This window comes from Protopterus annectens, chromosome 7.part0, assembly GCF_019279795.1.
Source record: "Protopterus annectens isolate FY-2018-M chromosome 7.part0, PAN1.0, whole genome shotgun sequence".
Classification (NCBI taxonomy): domain Eukaryota; kingdom Metazoa; phylum Chordata; order Ceratodontiformes; family Protopteridae; genus Protopterus; species Protopterus annectens.
In genome coordinates, this window is record NC_056739.1 from 746451183 (window position 1) to 746475347 (window position 24165).

At 44.3% G+C, this 24165-nt stretch overlaps 1 protein-coding gene across 1 annotated transcript in view; it reads right to left on the reverse strand.

The window, feature by feature from the left end:
• Positions 1 to 24165, reverse strand: part of AP4M1 (adaptor related protein complex 4 subunit mu 1) — a 1285664-nt gene that overhangs the window by 1111286 nt on the left and 150213 nt on the right. The window lies entirely within an intron of this gene.

Consider the following 24165-nt stretch of genomic DNA (forward strand, 5'->3'; position numbering starts at 1 on the left):
TGCAATGCAAAACCCAATCCACTTAGAAATAGTTTGTTTTGACACAGGCTTGCCCTGAGAACTCAAAGCAAAAGAAACAAACAACTGCTGAGACTGCCTAAAATCCTTAGTCCTGCTTAAATAATAACGCAACTGCCTGTGTACATCTAAAGTGTGCAAAATCTTTTCCCCTTATTTTGGGGATCTGCATAGAAAGTAGGCAAATGAATAGTTTGGTTTAAAGCCACACTAGAAACCACCTTAGGCATAAAAGAAGGATTAGTACGTAATGATACCCTATCCTTATGGAAAATCAAAAAGGCTCAACCGCCATAAGAGCCTGCAATTCAGAAACACTTCTAGCAGAAGTAATGGCCAACAAAAAAGCAGACTTCCATGACAAGTATTTCAATTCAGCAGTAGCCGAGGCTCAAAAGGTTGTAGAGTAAGTTTCTCCAACACAAAATTGAGATCCCAAGCAGGAGTAGGAGCTCTACGGGGGTCTTATATTCTTTGCCCCTCTAAGAAATTGCTTGAACAAAGGATGCGAAAACAATGGTGGGTCACAATCATAGTGAGCTGAAATTGCTGCAGCATGAATCTTAATGGAAGAGAAAGACAAACCTTTGTCCAATAACTCAGTAAGATATTGAAGAGCCACACTCAAATTAGGCTCAGAAATCTCCAAATTCTTTGCTGCACTCCAAAATAAAAATCTCTTCCATTTTTCTGCGTACACTTTCCTTGTACTAGGTCTTCTGGCTTCCATAATCACATTTAAAACTTGTTGAGGAAGTTGAGACCTGCTGTGTTTCAAAACAGAATATGCCAGGCTGTTAGATGAAGAGAGTGAAGCTTGACATTGAGCAGGTGACCGTCCCTCTGAGACAACAGGTGTGGAATCAAAGGTAAAGGCCATGGAGGCTTCCTTACCAGACTCCTCAGTAATGGGTACCAGTGTTGCCGAGGCCAATCTGGAGCTATTAAAATCATCCTTGGCTTGTCTTGTCTGACCTTTAGGAGCACCTTTGGGAGAAGAGGCAGAGGTGGAAAGGCATACACATGAAGATTTTTCCAACTGAAAGAAAGAGCATCCACTTTCCAAGCTGTGTGATGAAACCTCTTTGTGCAAAACTTTGGCAGCTGGTGGTTTAGTGGAGAAGCGAACAGATCTATGTCTGGAGTTCCCCATGACACTGTCAATTTCCGAAATACATGAAGATCCAGTTTCCACTCGTGGGGATCCATGATTTGTCTGCTTAACACATCTGCTAAGGAGTTCTGTGCTCCCGGCAGAAACCTTGCCTGAAGAGTTAGTTGCAAGCTGAGCGCAGTCTCCCATAAAATCATTGCTTGCCTGCATAACGGGTATGAATGTGTTCCCCCTTGTTTGTTGATGTACCACATGACAGTTGTGTTGTCTGTTTGAATCAACACCTGCCCTGGAAGAAGTAACTCCTTGAAAGCCATTAATGCAAACTGGACTGCTAACATCTCCTTCATGTTGATATGTAGATGCTGTAGTCTGGCAGGCCACTTGTCTTGTATCCACTTTCCATTTAGATGAGCTCCCCAAGCAATGTCTGAGGCATCTGTCGTTAGAATCTGACTCGCCTCTGGCCGGGTCACAGAGAGTCCCTTGTTTAGGTGACATTCCTGAGCCCACCACAAAAATTCCTGTTGAATGCAAGGTATTATTTGAATGACAGTGTCCAAATCCTGGCAGTGCTGTGTCCATACATTTTGAGATACCATTGCAGCTTCCTCATATGCAGTTTGGCATTGGGAAGCACCAGAATACAAGATGCCATGAACCCTAAGGCTTGAAGGACTGTCCTTGCAGTCAGCCCGGACTGAAGAGATAGTTGATGGAAGTAAATGGAAAGATTCTTTTGTTTGTCCGGGGTTAAAAAGGCCATCTGGGCTGCTGTATTCAGTCTCACACCCAGAAAGCACATGTTTTGAGAGGGTACTAGACTGGACTTTATTTCGTTCACAGAATACCCTAGGCATCTTAGCACTGCTATCACATATTCCAAATGCTGTAAAAGGTCTTCCTTTTCTTGAGCCAGAATCAGGCAGTCGTCCAAGTAAGGATAGATTTGTATTCCTTTTAGCCTGAAGTAAGCTATCACTGGAGCCAGAACCTTTGTGAATACTCTGGGCGCAGTAGATAAGCCAAAGGGCAATGCAGAGAACTGATAATGTGAATTTCCAGCTCGAAAACGCAGATACTTCCTGCAACTTAGTCTGATAGGCACATGAAGGTAAGCTTCCTTGAGATCTAAAGTTACCATCCAGTGATCTTTGCCCAGCAGAGGTAAAAGCTGTTGTAACGTCAACATTTTGAACTTGGGAATGTCCAGATAAGTGTTGAGGATAGATAAATCCAAAATTGGTCTCCACGTGTTCCCCTTCTTTGGTACTAGGAACAGGCGAGAATAAAATCCTAGGCCCCTTTCTGGCACAGGAACCGGCTGAATGGCCCCTATTTGGAGTAACAGAGAAATTTGCTTGTGAGCCTCTTTTCTTTGTAGAGGAGGAATGTCTGGCATGCCTTTGAAAGGAGGCAAGGTATGGAAATAAAACCTGTAACCGTGGTGAATGATATCCAAAACCCATCTGTCTTGGGTAATTAAATCCCAATTTTCTTTGAAAAGAGCCAGCCTTCCTCCCAAAGGTGCTGCCAGACGAGAATGTACTGGCAGCTGAAAAGGCAGGTCATTGGGTCTGTTTACAAAGGACTGACCCCTGCCCTCACCAGAAGTCTGAGCAGGTGAACACCTGTTCTAGGCCTAAAAGAACCTTGAGCTCTGCCCCTACCACGTCTAGACCTACCCCTAGACTGGGAATCATAAGCAGGATATGTCCATCCCTTAGTAGGCCAATTTCTACTAAACTTGAGGCTGCACCTGCAAAAATCTTTAACAGTTTGCATAGACTTAGCCTTGTCCTCCATTTTCTTTAAAACTGCTTCCACAGGCGAACCAAACAACACGTCAGACTGTAATGGAGCATCCAAAATCCTTGTCTTAACATGCTCAGCTAAATTCTGATCCCTTAACCAGGCGTGCCTACGAAGAACAGAACCAGTGGCAGCCACCCTCGAGGAGGCCTGCACAGCATCAAAACCACATTGCAAGGAATGCTTACCCACCTGTTCAGACACATGAACTAAATCCTGCAACTCTTTACACTCAATACCTTCTGCCAGAGCATCCACCTTAGACTTCAATTGTGAAAGGAGATAATTTTGATATTTTAACATGTGAAACTGGCAATTCAACGCCCTCATGGCTAAAGTGGAAGAAGTATACACTTTCTTTCCCCATCTATCCAAAGCCCTTGCCTCTTTATCAGGAGGAACAGGATTTTTAACAACAGAAGCCTTAACACCTTTAGGCCCCTGAGAGACAGTTTCGGGTCTGCCCTAGGACTCTTAAAAGATACTTATGAGCTTCAGGCACCCTATAGTACCTATCTGGTTTAACTGGGGCAGGAGGCAAAGAATCAGGGTTCAGGAAGCCTCTGCAAAACATCTTCCACCACATTCAGAACAGGAGGTATAGCTAAAGGCCTATGCTGGGGTAAAACAAGAATTCCCTAAGCCTCTTCCTGGAATCAGAGAAATCTTGACCTTCCCATTTAAAATGCTCCCTCATGGAATGAAGAGTCTCTGAAAATGAAAAATCCTCAGGAGGAGAAGCTGAAGGAGTAGAATCATCCACATCAGAATCAGAATAAGGAGGAAACTCCTGCAAGTCTTCAGCCGAAGACTCAGAAGCCTCGAACACTGCCCAAAACTCTCAAACTCAGGTTCCACCCTAGGGCTCTTATCAGGAGGGGGCATAGAACCTCTAATCATAGTAATCAAATCCTCTGCCATTTTAAGCATATGTTTCTTAGGCAAAGATCCTGAAGAGCTAGGAGAAACCCCCACTGAAGTTAAACCTGGCCTGCCTCTCAAAGAAGCCTTGGAAACAGAAGGGGAGGCTCTAACTACCTTAGGAAGAGAGGGAAGAACAGCCACCTGAGAAGCCCCTTCAGCCTGGCCTACCTCCTGAGAGGACACATCCTGTAACAGTAAAGTCTCTCCCTGAGACTCCAAAGAAACTCCTGGCAGAACCTCCGGCTCCACTGAGCCTTCTAAAGAACCGACGTCCGGGACTGTCGGTTCTTCCAATCTAGGCTTTGCTGCTTTGTCCTTGCGCTTTTTGGACGAAGCGGGCGTCGGAGCATCCGACGGCATTTTATAATTACAACGCTTCCCAAAAACTAACCTGGCACAGTCTAACCTTCTCTTAATAGTGCGTTTGTTAAATCTAGCACAAGAGCGGCATCCAACAACGTCGTGCTCAGGCCCTAAACAAGGTATACACAAGGTATGGTAATCCCTATGAGGTATCTGTTTCCCACAAGAAATACAGTTATTCACTTTTTCTGACATCCGGTTAAATACTGAGGCAAGAAAAAAAATATTCCCCAACGGGGTACTTAGCCAACTTTGATTCGATCTGAAACTCCGACTTCAGAAAATTTCAGAACGCCAACCTGCACTCGCAAAACTGCTTCTGCATCGGACCATGCGGCAAAAAAGACTGAGGATATGACGTCGGTCGTGCGCATTAGTACCCTGACGTCCTGACGTCAGACTAATGCGCCTTGACCAACGTCAGCCATATACTTTGGTATTCGGGCCGACTGGGACAGCGGACTACCCAATTGTTAGGACTGCAGCAATGTGGAATGAAGAACATCTTCCATAGAGGAATTCATCCTCTCGGCTCACTGCTGTCAGACTATAGAGTGTGAAAGCTACCACAAACAACTCACCCCAACACACACACCTCTCAACCTCAACTCAAGAATCAATGAAAAATCTAAGACAATTAGGCTAAAGTACAAAACTGGGTACAATTACCACCTTTACACAATCAGAGACATTGACAGGTTAATACGTTGTCAATATTTAATGACTGCAATGTTCACAGATTTCCAATAAAACCACAAACTTTATGAGAAATGCCCCAAAATATGAAGCAAAAAAAAACATGCTACATAGACATTTGAGAGCATTTGCACCCTGAAACATTAGACATAAACATGACCAGATAAAATAGCAAGTCCTTAAAAAGCAGAACAGATTGGTAAGGAATGCAGCAGTTTTAGAACAAGTGCTCTCTTTCACCAAAAGAAACTCTAAATAGTTTGATGTGTGGTATTTTAGCATGTACTTAAGAGGCACTGAAAGGACTGAAGAGCAAAAACTGATAATTCTGGGACAAAGACTTCAAGTATTAACATTTTAACATTTATACACTAGGGACAGCTCTTGAGGTATACATACACATTTAAAATGAAGAACTTGCCTTCTTACATCGTTGGCAGAACCAGGCATTAAAACAAAAAAAATTTACAAAAAAAAAAAAAACTTCTCTCAAGTCTTAGGTTCCCTCTTTCTTTCTTTCACTTTTAGTCTCGGGCTGTCAAAGTCACTTACAGGTCTCATATTTTACTGTTTAATTCAGCAGCTCAGTAACCCACTTTTTGAGGAACATTTCTGACGTTAACAAGACTGCTTATTGGGAATAAGATTTGAAAACAGCCCAGCAAGCAAATTAAGCTTTTTTTTTCCTGTCAGATATTATTGGAACTCCCATACACAAGAGTTCTGAGCACTGAAAACACAGTAGATTATTATTTTTAATTTAAAAAGAAAAGTCGGCCCTATCAAACTCTTCAGAATGTAAATGTCTTCTTTTTTAATTGGGCAGGGGACTGCAGCTTAGCAGGCAGTACCACAAGCCTCTCCTGAATAGAACAATGATGATCGAGACAGAAGCAGGATGTAAGAAAACATCATTATTGCTGGTGAGTCTTGATTTTGATAAAGCATCTAACAGAGTCAACTGGGATTTTTTTTTGAATAGGATGACTGAGCATTTGCATGCCTGATAGGATTACGTAAGAGGATTTTTGGAAGCTTGCAAGCAAGAATTAAGGTAGGAAGGTTCCCCTCCAACAAGTTGTGCTTGCAGGGATGAACAGTGCAGGCGTGTCCTATTTCCTATTTGTTATTTGCTTTATGTTTACAACCATTAATAAAAAATGCGAGACTCACAAATTCAAGGATACAACTGGTATAGTAATCACAAAAAGTTAGCTTTATTTGTATATGGTATTATTACTCAGTAGATCCAGAAAGGTACATCTTGGTGTTGAGGAATATTTTCAGATAGTTTCAAATCTCTTCAGGATATAAAATGAAGAAGAATCAAAGTGGTAAACTATGTACCCACGCATGACTTGGTTTAGCAATAGCCATACTTATGGGGACACGACAAGATTAAGTATTTAGGTTTATGGATTAAAAAGGGTTTCCATTACAGCAGCTAAGAATATATGGGGAAAAGAATAAACAAAAGGTAATACAACAATGAGAAGAGGAATGGTCTTTATTATAGATGTGCATAGTACAGTACAAGCAGTGAAAATGTTTCTACTTCCTTTAATTTTATGCAGAAGTCAGGTGTATTTTTTCTTTTTTTTTTTTCTTATCAACTACAGGAGAAGTTCTGGATCATAATTAATAGAGTTGAAGAATTTATTTAGTAGAGGAAGAGGGCAAGAGTTAAATAGAATATGTGGATTCCTCCCGTAGAACACTGATTTAGGATTACCAAATTTTACGGGCTATTTTGGAGCTACTTTGTTAAGACTTGTATACAAAAGACATACAAGGTTATTAGTCAAAGTGGAAAGAAATTGTGATAATGAAATGGGGGGGGGTCGAGAAATAGACAGTAGGATTTTAGAGGCAGATCTTTAAGAAAAGTAACAACAACCATACAGAATATTATATTCGTAAAGTATTCTAAGAACTAAGCCAACACAGGAACAGAGGAAGTGGTGGGGCGGGGGTTACCTATAGAGATGACTGCAAATGGGGGTATAAAAAATAGGCAAGATGGGGACAGAATTTACCGGAGAAAATTAGCAAAGGATTTGGAAGCAAGCACTTAGAAAGGGAAAGGAAAGTATAGCTGTGTAAGTAAACTTATCAATAACAGTAGACATTCAAATAATCACTGCTTTAACAGCCTTAGCTGTATGGGTTATATCCTGCCAAATATGTAACAGTGGCCATCTTCCAAAGGTTCAGGCACTTTCCATATGCTCAAACCAGTCAGGTCAAGCTCAGCTGGCGAAAAAGACAGGCTTGGGAGCCAAGCCCTTCAGAGCTTTCATACCAATAGAGATGGAGGCTGAGCCCTGAAAGGACACTGCAAGGAACAACAAATAAATAGTGTCCACACCCTAGCATAAGCAACACACCAAAAAACAAGGGACAGGAGGGGGAATCTACTGCAGCAGTGATTATGCGAACATCTACTCTTATGGTAACTTAACTTACACAACTGTACTAAATTCATCATACTGACCACTGCTGCAGTCACCTTGGCTATATGTGTACATTTGGGAGGTGGAAGAGGAAGGGTCCAGGAACCCCTGGAGATTTGCCCTAGCAAAGTCTGAACTACACCTAGAGAAAGAAGCAAGCTTGTAATGCCTTGTCAACGTATATATATATATATATGTGTGTGTGTGTATATTTATATTATATATATATATATATATATATAGAGAGAGAGAGAGAGAGAGAGGGAGGAAAGGACCAAGTTGCTGTTTATACAATACTTCTAGAATCCAACCCTTTCCAAAAAGCCGTAAGTGAAACCAATGTCTTGGTAGACTGAGCCTTGACCCTGCCTGGAATAGTTTTGTTGCAGCAAGTATAACAACAGGTAACAGCCTAAAACAACCATTTGGAAATAGTCTGTTTTGACACAAGTTGTCACTTCTTACCGTTGCAAGAAATGAAAAACTGATACAATGATCTGAAATATTTAATTCTGTAGTACCAGAGTTGTCTGTGACCATCTAAAATGTAGAGTATCCTTTCTCCCTCATTTTAGGTTCAAGAAGAAAAACTGGAATATGGATAGTTTGTCTTAAAACAAATTCAGATACCACTTTAGGCATAAAAGAAAGATTAGTTTTTAAAGAAACACCGTCTCTGTGGAAAACAGATATGGTTGACTCACCTAAGAGCCTGCAACTCGGATACTCTTTTTGCAGAACTCAGAGCAATCAGTAAAATGCTTTTCCATGTCAAGAACCTCAAGTCAGCCAGATTAAGTGGTTCAAGTGGAGCAAGTGTTAGCTTCTCTAACACAAAATTAAGATCCCAAGGAGGGGCCACAAATTTTCTTGGAGACCTCTTATGCAAAACTGCTTTCAAACATTTTGACATGGGAATGCACTGAAAGAGGAGGATCCATGAGCAGACATGTGGAAATGGCCAATAAGTGAACCTTGATGGAGGAATAAGAAAGACCATAGGATAGCAACTCACACAAATATTGGAAAACCAGAGAAGAAACTAGCCCTGAATGGGTGCTGGTTATGTTGTATGCACCAACTAGAAAAACATTTCCATTTGCTAACATCTGATTTTTTAGTAGTACTCTTTCTTACTGCAAGATCAGTATGGTATAATCAGTTTAATATTATTACAGACAGTTTTATGCAGTAACAGTTCTTTCTATTTATCCAAGAAAATTGTAGACAGTAATGATAAATCCTTGCAGCATTCAGTAATACTGAAAAAGTTAAATGACATCAGCTAAGGGAAAGGCTATGTGTACAGTAGTGGGCAAAGACATGCACACTGAAGAAATTCTTTTGTAAACTATGACCTGAGGGTCACAGAGTAAACATAGGGCAGGATTCACGATGGCTTGCACGGAGTCTAAGAGTAGTGTAAGACTCCATGCAGCCATCGCTATCCAGGAACAGCCTGTATTTGCGTGTAAGAGAGCACCTAAAGCAGCTCTTACACGGACAGGGCGTGGATATGCTAATTACCTCACCTGCAGCCGAAAGGCATGCAAATGAGGTAAATTAGTGGTCCAGGAAGCAGAAACCTGCCCGTGTAAGAGCCGTGTTATCTGCAGAAATGTACTCAGTTGACAACTGAGTACCGTTCTGCAAATAACACAATGGAACCTTGTCCGCTCCAAATAAAGGTTGCATATGTTCCAGGCAGCATGCCAATGGCCAAATATATGGGCACTGGCAACGTACCCCGATGCAAAAATGAAATAAAAATGTTTAAATGTAGCGCAGTACCGCGCAAAAGAGCTGTGCTATAAAAAACAGAAAAATAAAAATTTAAAACCCACAAACGTGGGTTTTATGCAAAGCATGAATGTACAATGTAAGGGAATAGCAGGCTGAAAACAACATGGCCACCGAGTAGGGGTTGCTAAGGAGAGAAGCTGAGTGTAAGACATGTAACTAAGCATTAGTAGGCAATCCTATGTAAATGAGTGGTAGGATAGTGAATCGCACTGTCACATAGCAAATGAGCACATTCCCTGGAGTGTAGGAGTAGGATAAGGGGGAGTAATAGAGTAGGAGATGGGTGACATCACAGGGGGGTATGTATGAAAGAAATGAAGCTCATTGGAGCACAGTGGCATGTGAAAGATGTCAGTCACACATCATGGAAAGAGGAGTGTCAACAAGTAGGCATGGGAAAGCCAAGAAATGGAAGGTGTACACTATGGATAACACCAAAGTTTCTTGCTGGGCGTGCATGTGCACGTGTGCGCGTAGGGAGGCGCGAGTAAGATAGAGTGCGCACGTGTAAGCGTGAGTGCGCGCGTTTAAGCTGGAGTAAGCATGTGGGAGTCTGTTTAAAGACCTGTAAGCAGGTTTGCGCTGGTGTGCACGCGATTTAACCCGAATAAGCAGATTGTAGTCCGTCTAAGCATATGTGCGTGCGTGTTAGCCGCTGTGAGCGTGTTTGCACTTGTATGCTCGTCGCTCCCCCCTGAGGAAACAGAAAGGAAAAAGGAAGCAGAAGAAATAGTAGGAAGCTAGCAGGGAATACTGGCAGAGCTAGCAGGTGAAAACAATCAGAAGCAGGCAATTACACAGGCAGAACAGTAGCCCAGCACTTAAAACTCTGCAAACAACAGTGCACTATGTTTCTCTCAAGAGACACTGCAACAGAGGAGTAAGCTATTAGAAGTGAAAACTGAAAAAGCTTCACTCAGACCAAAATGCTAAGGGCTGCCATAGCTGTTACAAGGAGACATATGCAACATGCTGAGGGTGGAGGCTATGCAAATGCTGCTGGACAATCCACAGTGAGGAGACGGAGAAGAGTGTACAGGCCTAGGGTCACCTACCAGGGGTTACATGAGCTGGAGTTAGTGGAGCGCTATGGAGTGGACAGAGACCTCCTACAGCAAATTGTTGAGCTGTGCAGGCCACGCCTCACACACAGAACCAACAGAGAAGAACCCATCCCAGTGGAAACCAAGGTATGTGTTGGCCTAAGAATACTAGCAACTGGTACCTTCCAGAGACCAACTGGTGATATGATGGGGATATCACAGGCATCAGCATCCAGGGTACTGCACCAGTTCCTGGATGCCATGTCAGCACATGTCGGTGATCATGTATATTTCCCAATTCCCGTGAGGTATTGGCCAGCAATATGCGTCTCTTCCAGCAAATAGCGGAATACCCTGAGGTAGTGGGTGCAATAGACTGCACGCATATATGCATCAAAGCACCAGCTAGTGAGCGGGGTAGGGCCTACATTAACCGCAAGGGCTTCCCCGCCATCAACTGCCAGGTCATGTGTGATGCCCAGGGCATAACAATGAATGTGTGTGCTGGCTGCCCTGGAAGCTACCATGATTCCCATATCTGGCATTTGACGCAGCTGTACCAGACATTTGCCAATGGGGACATCCCACACGGTCACTTACTGGGGGATGCTGGCTACGCACTGGAGCCGTGGCTGATGACACCCATCAGAAATGCACACACACCTGAACAAGAACGCCATAATGAGGCACATGCACAAACACAAAATGTAATCGAGCGTGTGTTTGGGTTGCTCAAGTCACAATTCCGGTGCCTGGACACATCTGATGGAGCCTTGCAGTTCTCACCAACTACATGTACCCAAACTGTCATGGTATGTGCTATGCTACATAATATGATTCTGCGAAAACAGCTGCGGCAGGACCAGCATAGGGCTGGGCCAAACAGCCCCCCACCATTGTCAAGGCCATCACAGGTAGAGCGTGACTCGGAGGAGGAACAACCTGAGCCTGCCCCAGTAGGCAGAAGGAGGCATGCCCAGTATGCCTTGGCAAAAGAGGCAACGCACAGCACATACACTGGCTCAGTAGGAACCCTGGAAATGATACCTCTCTCTGACTCACACATATAGTAAAAGGGATGCCTAAGTTGACACAACCTGCTTTCAAACATGTACAGGGAGTGTAGTATGTGCATCCAACATAGACAGCCCTGCAGCACCACCTGAGGCATGATTGCCATGTGTTAAGCAATGTAACACCATGTAGTATATGCAAACTTGATGACCCTGACTAACATCCTACCCTCACCAAGCATGATGCCACAATATGAAGACAAGATGATCAATTACAATAATTGGCTTAAGTATTGCTTTTAGTCAAAGGGGATACAATGCCTGTCAGCCTGGGATGACATACTGAGCAAGACACAATGCTCCACCTGCTACGGATGGCTTGCACCTATCACCCCCTGGCCTTTTGGATACTGGCTAAGGCTGTTGTCACCCCCACCGTGCCTTGAATAGGTAAGGCTCAAAACACAAACCCACCTCCATAGGTATCACAAGGGATAAGAACCTAGAAGTAATGCTACCCAATGCCAGAAGTCTAAACTGCAAGATGCATGCAGTCCAAACTCTCCTCAGCATGGAGAATGTTGATATCTGTTCTGGAACAAAAACCTGGGTCAAGGCTCACAAGAGCACCCTAATACTACCAGGTTACACCTCATACCATGCTTTACAGCCCCAAAACATGGAACAAACTACAAAAGGAGGGTGACTATCAATAATTGTCAAGGGTAACCACGCCCCCAGGTTGGTGCCACAGCAAGAAGCAGCATGGACTATCCAAGGGCAAGTAACAGTGGCTAAAACTGCCTCCCAGTTAGTAGCCTGCTACAGACCATCCTCCTAACTCCAGGAACCGCACTTGGCCTACTTCAGAAAACATGAAAATATCAAGGTCTCTCCAAACAACATTATATTGGGCGACTGAAAATACTCAAACATAAACTGGGAGCATTATTCTAGCTCCAACACCATAGGCCAAAGGTTCCTAGAATTCATAAACCAAAATGCTATGGAACAACTTACCTCTCCCACAAGAGGGGTAAGCATACTGGATGTGATAATCAGCAACATGAGTACTCTAATTCCAAGATGAGAAGTGTATCCCTCACTGGTAAGATCAGACCATAGAGTAATCCCACTAGATATTCACATCCTGACCCCAGTCCATGGGCAGAAAAACATGTGTAAAGCAAATGTTGTACTCCTCCAAACTGAGGTGGAATCCATTAAAGGCCTTGTGCCTGTGGAAAATATGGGCCAGACCTCAGAACCCTTTATAAATGCATTCTATGAACACAATCAGGAATGCATGGATTATGCAATCCCAAATAAAACCAAGACCCAATCCCATACATGCAGGCATCTGGCCTGGTGGACCCCAGCCATTATCAAAACATGCAAGAGAAGGAGGAAGCTACTACATGATAGAGCAAAACCCAAAAAGGGAAGTAATCCCTGATCAGTATTATGGCAAAAAAAATATGGCCACACAAAATCCTCTAAGGCCAGCTACAACATGTTGAATCTGGGAATCTTGAGGCAATGTTACACCTGCCTCATGTACACAGACAACCCCCTCCTCCCCCCAACAAATACAAATATATGTGAGAGATGCAACTATTTAGCCAAACTGGAGGCTGGGCTCTCTGAACTCAGTACTGGCAAAAACAGTCAGGAGGAGAAGGTAACCACACACACCACAAACCCAGTCTCACATAGACCAATCACAACCGCAAACCAAAACAACAGAGGCCTCCAAAGCAGACACCCAAGCAACCACTACCTCAAAACATAGCACATGCAACACATAGTTCACAAAGTCAGTGTGCCAAACAGTCACAGCCCTTAAGGCCAAACAACATGCCTGATACACTTGTAATAGGTGACTCCATAGTCAGACACACTGATGTCCCGCTCACCAGACTGAACAAGGAAACGGTTACAGTAAGCTGCCTGTCGGGCGCTAGAATCCACCACATAACACAAGCACTCAGGTCACTCCAAAGCAAGTACAAATATGACTCAAGTCATTATCCATGCCGGTGTGAATGACCTGAGACGTACCTCCCTGGACTACATGAAAAGAGATACAGAGGAGCTCTGTGATTATGTAGCCCAGGCTGGTATGACCCTGACCCTGAGCAGCATCTTACCCTCACCAAGAATGATGCCACAGTACAAACACAGAATGATCAGCTTTAACATTTGGCTCAATTACTGGTGTCATTCTAAGGGGATCCAATGTCTGTCTGCTCGGGATGACATGCTTGACAAGCCACGCTGCTTCGCAAGGGATGGCTTGTACCTGTCACCCGTGGGCTTCCGGATATTGGCCAAGGCTCTTTTCACCTCCATAGTGCCTTTTTTAGGCAGGGCTCAAAAGACAAACCCACCTCCCTAGAAAACACAAGTGGAAAAAAACTAAGGGTAATGCTGCTCAACGCCAGAAGTCTAAACCTCAAGATGCACGCTCTTGAGGCCCACCTCAGTATGGAGAGCATCGATGTCTGTGCAGTGACAGAAACCTGGTTCAAGGCTCCTGAGAGCACCCCAGCACTACCAGGTTATACCTCATATCATGTTTTTCGGACCCAAAACTTGGATCGAATCACAAAAGGAGGGGGAGTAGCCATATTCATCAAAGATACCCACACCTCCAGGTTACTGGCATCACATGAAGCATCGGAGACCATCCATGTGCAACTAACCATAGGCAAAACTGCCGTACAGTTTGTAGCATGCTACAGACCACCCTCTCAAACTCAGGAATCCCACTCAGCCTTCCTGAAGACACTGGAGAGTATGAATGTCTCTCCAAATACCATCATATTGGGAGATGTCAACTACCCAAACATAGACTGGGAGCATTACTTAAGCCCCAACACCCTAGCCCAAAGGTTCCTAGAATTCATAAACTCAAATGCAATGGAACAACTAGTCACCACTCCCACAAGAGGAGATAATATACTAGACCTGATCATCACAAACATGGGGACACAATGCTCCACACCGGAAGTATACCCGTCATTGCTGAGATCAGACCATAGATTAATCTCACTGGAAATCCACATCCTGCCCCCACCCCCTGCACAAAAGACCACAGTGAAGAATTTCTCAAAAGCCGACTTCACACTTCTTAAGACTGAAGTGGTATCCTTCAAGGCCACTGGAAACCACAGACCACACCGCTGAATCCTTTATAAACACTTTCTACGGACACCTTCAAGAATGCATGGATCATGCAATCCCAAATAAAAGCAAGACCCATTCCCCCAAAGGCAGGCGTCCTGTCTGGTGGACCCCAGCCATTAACAAACTTTACAACAAAAGGAGGAAGCTACTACATGACAGAGCAAAATCCCTAAAAGGGAAGGCATCTCTGATCAGTACTAGCAAAAAACCACGATCACTCATAAAATCATCCAAAGCCAACTTTGACAGAAAAATCGCAAAGGACACAAAAGACACTCACGAGGCCTTCTTTACTTATGTTAGAAACCTGGGTGGAAACTCCCAGATATGCTCAGAGTTAGTCCAAAACGACACAAAATACATTGAACCCACAGACATTGCCAACATTCTAGCAGGCAGGTTCAGTGCAAATTCCCCCCCCCCCCCCAAAAAGGAGAAATATCTATCCCAGCAGAGTGTAGCCTCCCTAACATCTCAGATGCCCAGGTGAGAGCCACCCTCTCCAAAGCTAAAAACACAGCATTAATGGGACCAGACGGCGTCCCGGGTTGCGTGCTACATGAACTCCAAGAGGAACTAAACCCGCACATAAGGCTGCTGTTTAATCTCAGCCTTACTACAAGATACGTACCCAAAGAATGGCGTACAGCAACAGTGCTCCCACTCTACAAAGGAGGTGCTTCTACAGACCCTGGAAATTAACTCCCCATAAGCTTGACGAGCCTGGCCTGCAAAGCTATGGAGAGGATCATTATGGAACTCATAAACAAAGACATTGGGGACCTACAGACACTGGATCCTGCCCAATTTGGCTTTGTCAAGGGCAGATCCTGCCTTTTGAACCTGGTCGACTTTTTTGAAACCGTCACTAAGGCCACTAATGAGGGTAAGGCAGTTCACACTGCCTACCTTAACCTTGCAAAAGCTTTCAACACAATACTCCACTCGGGCATCATAGACAAGCTCACCAGCTCAAATGTAAACCCATATGTCATAAGATGGGTTGCAAACTGGCTCAAGGACAGAACCCACAAGGTCAGAATTGCTGGAGCCATGTCAGACTCTAAGCCAGTCACAAGCGGTGAACCACAGGGCTCTGTCCTGGGACCCATCTTGTTCGGCATTTGTTTTTCTGAGGTGCAAGCAAACATAGGAGGATTTTTGCAGAAAAGTTTGTAGATGACTGCAAACTGGGTGCCATAATTGATACTCCAGTGGACACAAGCATCCTTCAGAAAGGCCTCATAGAAACAGATAACTGGTGCCAGAGCCATGGCCTTAAACTGAACGGCAAAAAATGTATAGTCATACCCTTTGGGAAAAACAAGGTACCCACAAATTACCACATAGGTGGTAATCCATTAAGTACGGAAGAAGTAATCAGGGACCTAGGGACACAAGTTGACAGTAACCTCTCATTTGACACTCACATTGCCAAGGTGGCTAGGAAGACCTTCTATATTGGCCACCTTATCATGAAAACATTCACATCTAGATGAAGAGAGGTCATTGTGCCCCTATAACTCTTCTCTTATCAGGCCCATAATTGAGTACAATGCCCCATTTGGGATGTACCTTACCAGACACCTGCAGCAGTTAGAAAGAACCCAAAAGTACCTCACCAAGAGGATAAAGGGTCTTAAACATTTGTCATATGCTGCCCGGCTGAAGAAACTCCAGCTCTATTCAGTCGCATACCGCCTACTCAGAGACGATCTATGCCTGACGTACAAGGCCATGTCCAATCCGGAATTAATGGACATGCTCCACCTCAGAAAATCCAAATCCATCAGAGCCACGAGAGCGAGAGATTTGAACCTCAACACAGAAATAAATAGGATGTGCTGGAGGGACAGATTCATAACCCAGAGGCTTCCTACACTCTGGAACCGAATCCCAGTCCATGTAGGCAGAGGCCCTCACTGACTCTCTTCAAGAGAAATCTTGACGAGTGGATGGGAGATTGTAGGTTTACACCAGGGGTCATCTCTGTGTCACTACTAGACAGAGGCACAGTAAACTAAACCCTAAATGGGCATAATATTCACATTCCAAGGGGTGGCGAAAGCCACACACACTCTGGCTAGGCTTATAAATGCCCTAGGGCAGATAGCCTAGTATGAACCTATGAACCTATGAAGATACAAATTGTACAGGACACTAAGGATAATCACAAGGCTTTCTTAACTGATGGTAGGAACCTTGGTGGAAATTCACAGATATGCTCAGAATTACTCCAAAATTACAAACAATACACCAAACCCACACACATTGCCAACATCCAACCTGACAGGTTCAGTGCAAAATCCCCACCAAAATGCCAAATATCTATCCCAGCAGAGTGTTAGCCCCCTGACATTGCAGATGCTGAGGTAACGGCCAGCGTCTCCAAAGCAAAACACACAGTATCAATGGTACCAGATGGTGTCCTGAGCTGCGTCCAACATGAACTCCAAGAAGAATGGAACACCAAATAAAACTACTGCTCAATCTCAGCCTTACCACAGGATATGTACCCAAAGGGCAGTGTACAGCAACAGTGGTCCCTCTCCACAAAGGTGGTGCCTGAATGGATACTACAAACTATCACCCTAGAATCCTGACTAGCTTGGTCTGCAAAGCTATGGAAAGGATCATCATGGACCTCAGAAATAAAGATATTGGGGACCTACAGACACTGGACCCTACCCAGTGTGGCTTTCTTAAGGGCAGATCCTGCCCCTTAAACATGTTTGACTCATTTGATACAGTCACCAAGGCCATTCATGAGGGGAATGTGGTCCACACAGACTATCTGGACCTTGCAAAAGCCTTCCATACAATACCCCACTTGTTCATTATAGATAAGCTCAACAGCTTAAATATAACCCCCTATTCAGGTAGATGGGTTGCAAACCAGCTCAAGGACAGAACTGACATGGTCAGAAATGCTGCAGCCATGTCAGACTACAAACCAACTACAACTGGCATCCCACAAGGCTCAGTCCTGGGACCTCCCTTGTTTGGTATAATTTCCCAGCGGTACAGGCCAACATCGAAGGACTGTGTCTGAACAAGTTTGCAGATGACTACAAACTGGGCACCATATCTGACCCTCCAGCTGACACATGCATCCTACAAAACGGCCTCATAGAAACAGACAACTGGTGCCAGAGCCATGTCATCAAGCTAAATGCAGAAAAGTGTATAGTCATCCCACATAGGTGTTAACCCATTAAGTACTTTAGAAGTAATAAGAGACCTGGGGACACAAGTTGATAGAAATCTTGCATTTGACAACCATGTGGCCATAGTGGTTAGAGAAACATATCATATACCCACCTAATCATGAAGGTATTCACATCTAGATCAGGGGAGGTCACCTTGCCTCTTCAGTCATCTTTCATCAGCCTCACAATTGAGTACAATGGCCCTTGTGGGATGTACCTTAGCAGACACCTCCAGCAACTGGAAAGACCCCAAAAGTACCTCACCAGGAGGATCACAGGGCTCTAACAGATGCCATGTGTTGCCTGATTAAACAAACTGCAGCTCCACACAGTGCCATACTGCCTGCCCAGAGGCGATCTGTGCCTGATGTATAAAGCCATGTCCAAGCTGGAATCAATGCACATGCTGCACCTTGTAAAATCTGAATGCCAGTGAGCTATGCACATGAGAGACCTGAACCTCAGCACTGACATAAATAGGACATGCTGTAGTGATTGATCCATAACCCAGAAGCTCCCTCCACTCTTGAGTAAACTCCCAGTCCAGGTAAGCCAGAGAGTCCCTCACTGACTCTCTTCAAGAGGAATCTTGATGAGTGGATGGGAGATGGTAGATTTACCCTGGGTATCACTTTTATGTCATGGATAGACAGAGGCACAGTATGCTAACCTTGAAAAATGTCATGACAAACTCCTGTTAAAATGTGTGTTGAAGGACAAACACACTGACTAGCATTAGAAATGGCCTAGGGCACATAGCTAGTGTTCGTCAATGTCCACCCAAGTTGCGGAATACACTACTAATGTTGGACAAGTCTGGTTTAAGTATCCATAGCTGAACAAAATGCAACATGGTCATATTTGCACAACTGGCCCTTAACCAGTCTGGTGTGCTCAGTATGAATATTTAAAGCACTGATAGGACTGAAACCCAGGATACTGTCCACCACAGTGAAAGTACTGAACCAGTACACTATAAGATATTACAGTGTTTGGTCAGTATGAAAGGGTGTGTGCAATTTTCTTGGCAAGAAATGGCCCTTTTGGCAACTGGAAGAGCACACTACATGATGTACATTCCTCTTTTGAAAGACTGATGATGTCAGCACCCTATAAGTATAGCAGGAGAAGGGAAACCTCCCAGTAATGCAAATAGCGTGCTCTGCTAATGCGTCTCCCTCAAGTGTCATAACATAGTTAGGTAGGGGTTTGAATCCTACAAATGCCATGTGTGTTTTTGTCACACAGTTTGTCAATGTGTGGTGGGTGTTGCTTTTATTATTGTATGACATTTATTATAGCAGTAATTTCAATGCACACATGAGGTATGTGTGTGCCACATAGAGATATGTACCTGTGACCTTAAATAGTTCCTATGTGTGAAGCCTGCCTCATGTGAATACATGGAATTTGCATTACACAAGTTTTTCACTGTGGTTTTCTGTGCAGGGGCTGGGGTTGGTATGTGAATATAGTGAGATTACTCTATGGTGTCATCTTACCAGTGAGGGATACATTTCTGGTCTGGAGCATAGAGTCCACATGTTGGTGATGATCAGGTGCAGTATGTTTCCCCTCTTGTGGGAGTGGTAACAAGTTGTTCCATAGCATTTGAGTGTATGGATTCTAGGAACCTTTCGCCTAGGGTGTTGGAGCTACAGTAATGCTCCCAGTCTATGTGTGGGTAGATGCAGCTGCCCAATATAATGTTGTTTGGAGACACCTTCATATATTCATGTGTTCTTAAGTAGGCCAAGTGGGTTACCTGTGTTTAGGAGGGTGGTCTGTAGCAGGCTATGAACTGGAAGGCAGTTTAACCCACTGTTAGTTGCATGTGGATAGTCTGTGATGCTTCATGCTGTGGCAACAACCTGGGGGTGTGGGTATCCTTGACATTTATTGAGACTCACCCTCCTTTCATAGTTAGTTCCGTGTTTTGGGGCTGTCAAGCATGGTATGAGGTGTAACCTGGTAGTGCTAGGGTGCTCTTGGGAGCCTTGAACCTGTTTTCTATTACTGCACAGATGTCAACATTCTCCATGCTGAGTGGAGTTTGGACTGCATGCATCTTGCAGTTTACATGTCCATCATTGAGTATCATTACTTCCATTTTCTTATCCCGTGCTACCTATGTAGGTGGGTTTGTGTTTTCAGCCTTACCACCAGAATGCAAAGATGTGCAGACATTACACTTCTGTAATTAATAGTGGTGTATAAAAAACTACAATGACAATCACACTGTTAATGCATCAGGCATGCTGGGATATACCCACAATGATATCATTACACTGTACTGTTAATAACGTAGGTTCATAGGTTCATACTAGGCTATCTCCCCTAGGGCATTTATAAGCCTAGCCAGAGTGTGTTTGGCTTTCGCCACCCATTTTAAATTAATTTTGCTATGCCCTTTTTCGAGGTTAGTATACTGTGCCTCTGTCTAACAGTTACACAGAAGTGATACCCGGGGTAATCCTACAATCTCCCATCCACTCATCAAGATTCCTCTTGAAGAGAGTCAATGAGAGACTCTGCCTAACCTGGACTGGGATTTTATTCCAGAGTGAAGGGAGCCTCTGGGTTATGAATCTGTGCCTCCAGCATGTCCTATTTATTTCAGTGCTGCGGTTCAAGTCTCTCGAGTGCGTAGCTCGATGGGATTTGGATTTTCTGAGGTGCAGCATGTCCATTAATACCGGGTCAGACATGGCTTTATACGTCAGGCACAGATCGCCTCTGAGCAGGCGGTATGCCACTAAGTAGAGCTGCAGTTTCTTTAACCGGGCAGCATATGGCATCTGTTTGAGCCCTTTGATCCTCTTGGTGAGGTACTTTTGGGGTCTTTCCAGTTGCTGCAGGTGTCTGGTAAGGTACATCACAAAAGGGGCATTGTATTCAATTATGGGCCTGATGAGGGATGAGTAAAGAGGCACAATGTCCTCCCCTGATCTAGATGTGAATCCCCTCATGATTAGGTGGGCTATATAAAATGTTTTTCTAACCACTTTGGCCATGTGGTTGTCAAATGAGAGATTGCTATCAACTTGGGTCCCCAGGTCCCTAATTACATCTTCCATACTTAATGGATTACCACCTATGTGGTAATTTGTGGGCACTTTGTTTTTGCAAAAGGGGATGACTATACACTTTTTGGCATTTAGCTTGAGGCCATGGCTCTGGCACCAGTTGTCTGTTTCTATGAGGCCCTTTTGGAGGATGCTTGTGTCGGCTGGAGAGTCGATTATGGTGCCCAGTTTGCAGTCATCTGCGAACTTGGTCAGCCACAGTCCTTCCGTGTAGGCCTGTACCTCCGAGAAATATATACCGAACAAGAGAGGTCCCAGGACTGAGCCTTGTGGGACGCCACTTGTAACTGGTTTGGAGTCTGACATGGCTCCAGCAATTCTAACCATGTGGGTTCTGTCCTTGAGCCAGTTTGCAAACCATCTAGTGACATAGGGGTTTATATTTAAGCTGGTGAGCTTATCTATAATGCCCGAGTGGAGTATTGTATCGAAAGCTTTTGCGAGGTCCAGGTAGGCTGTGTGGACCACCTTCCCCTCATCAATGGCCTTGGTGACTGTTTCAAAGAAATCAACCAGGTTTAAGAGGCAGGATCTGCCCTTAAAGCCGAACTGGGTAGGATCCAGTGTCCATAGGTCCCCAATATCTTTATTTCTGAGGTCCATGATGATCCTTTCCATAGCTTTGCAGACCAAGTTAGTCAGGCTTATGGGGCGATAGTTTCCAGGATCCGTTGAGGCACCACCTTTGTGGAGAGGGACCACTGTAGCTGTACAGCACTCTTTGGGTACATATCCTGTAGTAAGGCTGAGACTGAACAGTAGTTTTATGTTTGGGTTTAGCTCTTCTTGGTGTTCATGTAGGACGCAGCCCGGGACACCGTCTGGTCCCATTGATGCTGTGTTTTTTGCTTTGGAGAGGGCAGCTCTTACCTGAGCATCTCAGATGTCAGGGGGGCAGCACTCTGCTGGGATAGATATTTGCCCTTTTGGTGGGGAGGGGGTTGTGCTGAACCTGTCAGCTAGGATGTTGGCAATGTCTGTGGGTTCGGTGTATTCTTTGTCAGTTTGGACTAATTCTGAGCATATCTGGGAATTCCCACCCAGGTTCCTAACATAACTAAAGAAAGCCTTGTGATTATCCTTAGTGTCCTGTGCAAGTTTTCTCTCGAAGCTGGCCTTAGACGATTTTATGAGTGCCCGTAGTTTTTTGCTAATACTGATCAGAGAGGTCTTCCCTTTTTGGGATTTTGCTCTATCATGTAGTAGCTTCCTCCTTCTATTGTATAGTTTGTTTATGGCTGGGGTCCACCAGACAGGACATCTTCCTTTGGAGGATTGGGTCTTGGTTTTATTTGGGATTGCATGATCCATGCATTCCTGAAGGTGTTCATAGAATGCATTTATAAAGTATTCTGCGGTCTGGGTCATATTTTCCACAGGCCCGGGGGCTTTGAAGGATTACACCTCGGTTTTGAGGAGTGTGAAATTTGCTTTAGAGAAGTTTTATACTGTGGTTTTCAGGGCAGGGGGTGGAGTCGGGATGTGAATATCCAGTGAGATTAGTTTATGGTCTGATGTTACCAGTGAGGGATACACTTCTGGTCTGGAGCATAGAGTCCCCATGTTGGTGATGATCAAGCCCAGTATGTTTTCCCCTCTTGTGGGAGTGGTAACAAGTTGTTCCATAGCATTTGAGTTTATAAATTCTAGGAACCTTTGGGCTAGGGTGTTGGAGCTACAGTAATGCTCTCAGTCTATGTTTGAGTAGTTGAAGTCGCCCAATATAATGGTGTTTGGAGAGATCTTCATATTTTCCAGTGTTCTCAGGAAGGCCGAGTGGGGTTCCTAGGTTTGGGAGGGTGGTCTGTAGCAGGCTGGAAGGCAGTTTTACCCACTGTTAGTTGCACATGGATAGTCTCTGATGCTTCGTGCTGTGCCAAAAACCTGGAGGTGTGGGTATCTTTGACGAATATTGATACTCCCCCTCCTTTTGCGCTTCGGTCCAAGTTTTAGGGTCAAAATGCATGGTATGATGTATAACCTGGTAGTGCTGGGGTGCTCTTGGGAGCCTTGAACCAGGTTTCTGTTACTGCACAGATATCGATGTTCTCCATGCTAAGGAGAGTTTTGAGTGCGTGCATCTTGAGGTTTAGACTTCTGGCGTTGAGTAGCATTATTCTTAGTTTCTTATCCCTTGTGATACCTATGGAGGTGGGTTTGTCTTTTGAGCCTTGCCTAAAAAGGGCACTATGGGGGTAGCAAGAGCCTTTGCCAATATCCGAAAGCCCAGGGGTGACAGGTGCAAGCCATCCCTAGCGAAGCATCGTGGTTTGTCGAGCATGTCATCCCAAGCTTACAGGCATTGGATCCCCTTTGAATGACACCAATACTTAAGCCAATTGTTGAAATTGATCATCTTGTCTTCATATTGTGGCATCATTCTTGGTGAGGGTAAGATGCTACTCAAGGGTCAGGGTCATACCGGCCTGGGCTACATGCTCAGAGAGCTCCTCTATGTCTCTTTTCATGTAGTCCAGGGAAGTATGTCTCAGGTCATTCATATCAGCATGGACAATGACTGAGTCATATTTGTACTTGCCTTGGAGTGACCTGAGTGCTTGTGTTATGTGGCGGATCCTAGCGCCCGACAGGCAGCTCACCGTGACCTTCTCATTGTTCAGCCTGGTGAGCGGGACGTCAGTGTGCCTGACGATAGAGTCACCTATTACAAGTGTATCAGGTGTGTTGTTTAGCCTTAAGGGCTGTGACTGTTTGGCACACTGGCTTTGTGAGCTATGTGTTGCACGTGTTTTGTTTTGGGGTAGCGGTAGCTTGGGTGTCTGCTTTGGAGGTCTCTGCTGCTTAGGCAGATTTTTATTTAGAGCCTCCAAGTCTGTTTTTGTGTGTTTATGTGTTTGGTTTGCTGTCGTGGTAGGTCTATGTGACACTGGAATTGTAGTGAGTGTGGTTTCCTTCTCCTCCTGACTGATTTCGCCAATACTGAGTTGAGAGAGCTTAGCCTCCAGTATGGCTATATGGTTGCATCTCTCATGTGTTGGAATTTGTTGGGAGGAGGAGAGGGTTGTCTGTGTAGATGAGGCAGTTGTAACGTTGCCTCAAGATTACCAGATTGACAACTGACCTTTGGACATGCTAGAATAGTATTGGGAATTCCTTTATAATTGAAAAAAAGGGCCAATGGGTAACGAGGTACTCAAGGGGAGTTTGTGAGGGTGTAGTGCTTTTAATATTTTAGTGCTGACTTATATAATTGCTTTAGTGAGCAAGTGCCAGGCAACTTAAATGCAATGTGTTACAGGTAACTTAAATGCAAAAACGACAAACAGTAACTTTTTTTCAAGTGAAACATGATAATATTACTACATTCTATGTAGTCACCCTGTGCATCAGCACCATGTTATCCTGTTCCTGCATCAATGTGACACATTGCAGGAGGTGGCACAGTTTCATCATATGCACAGGGTGTGTACTTGGTATGCTT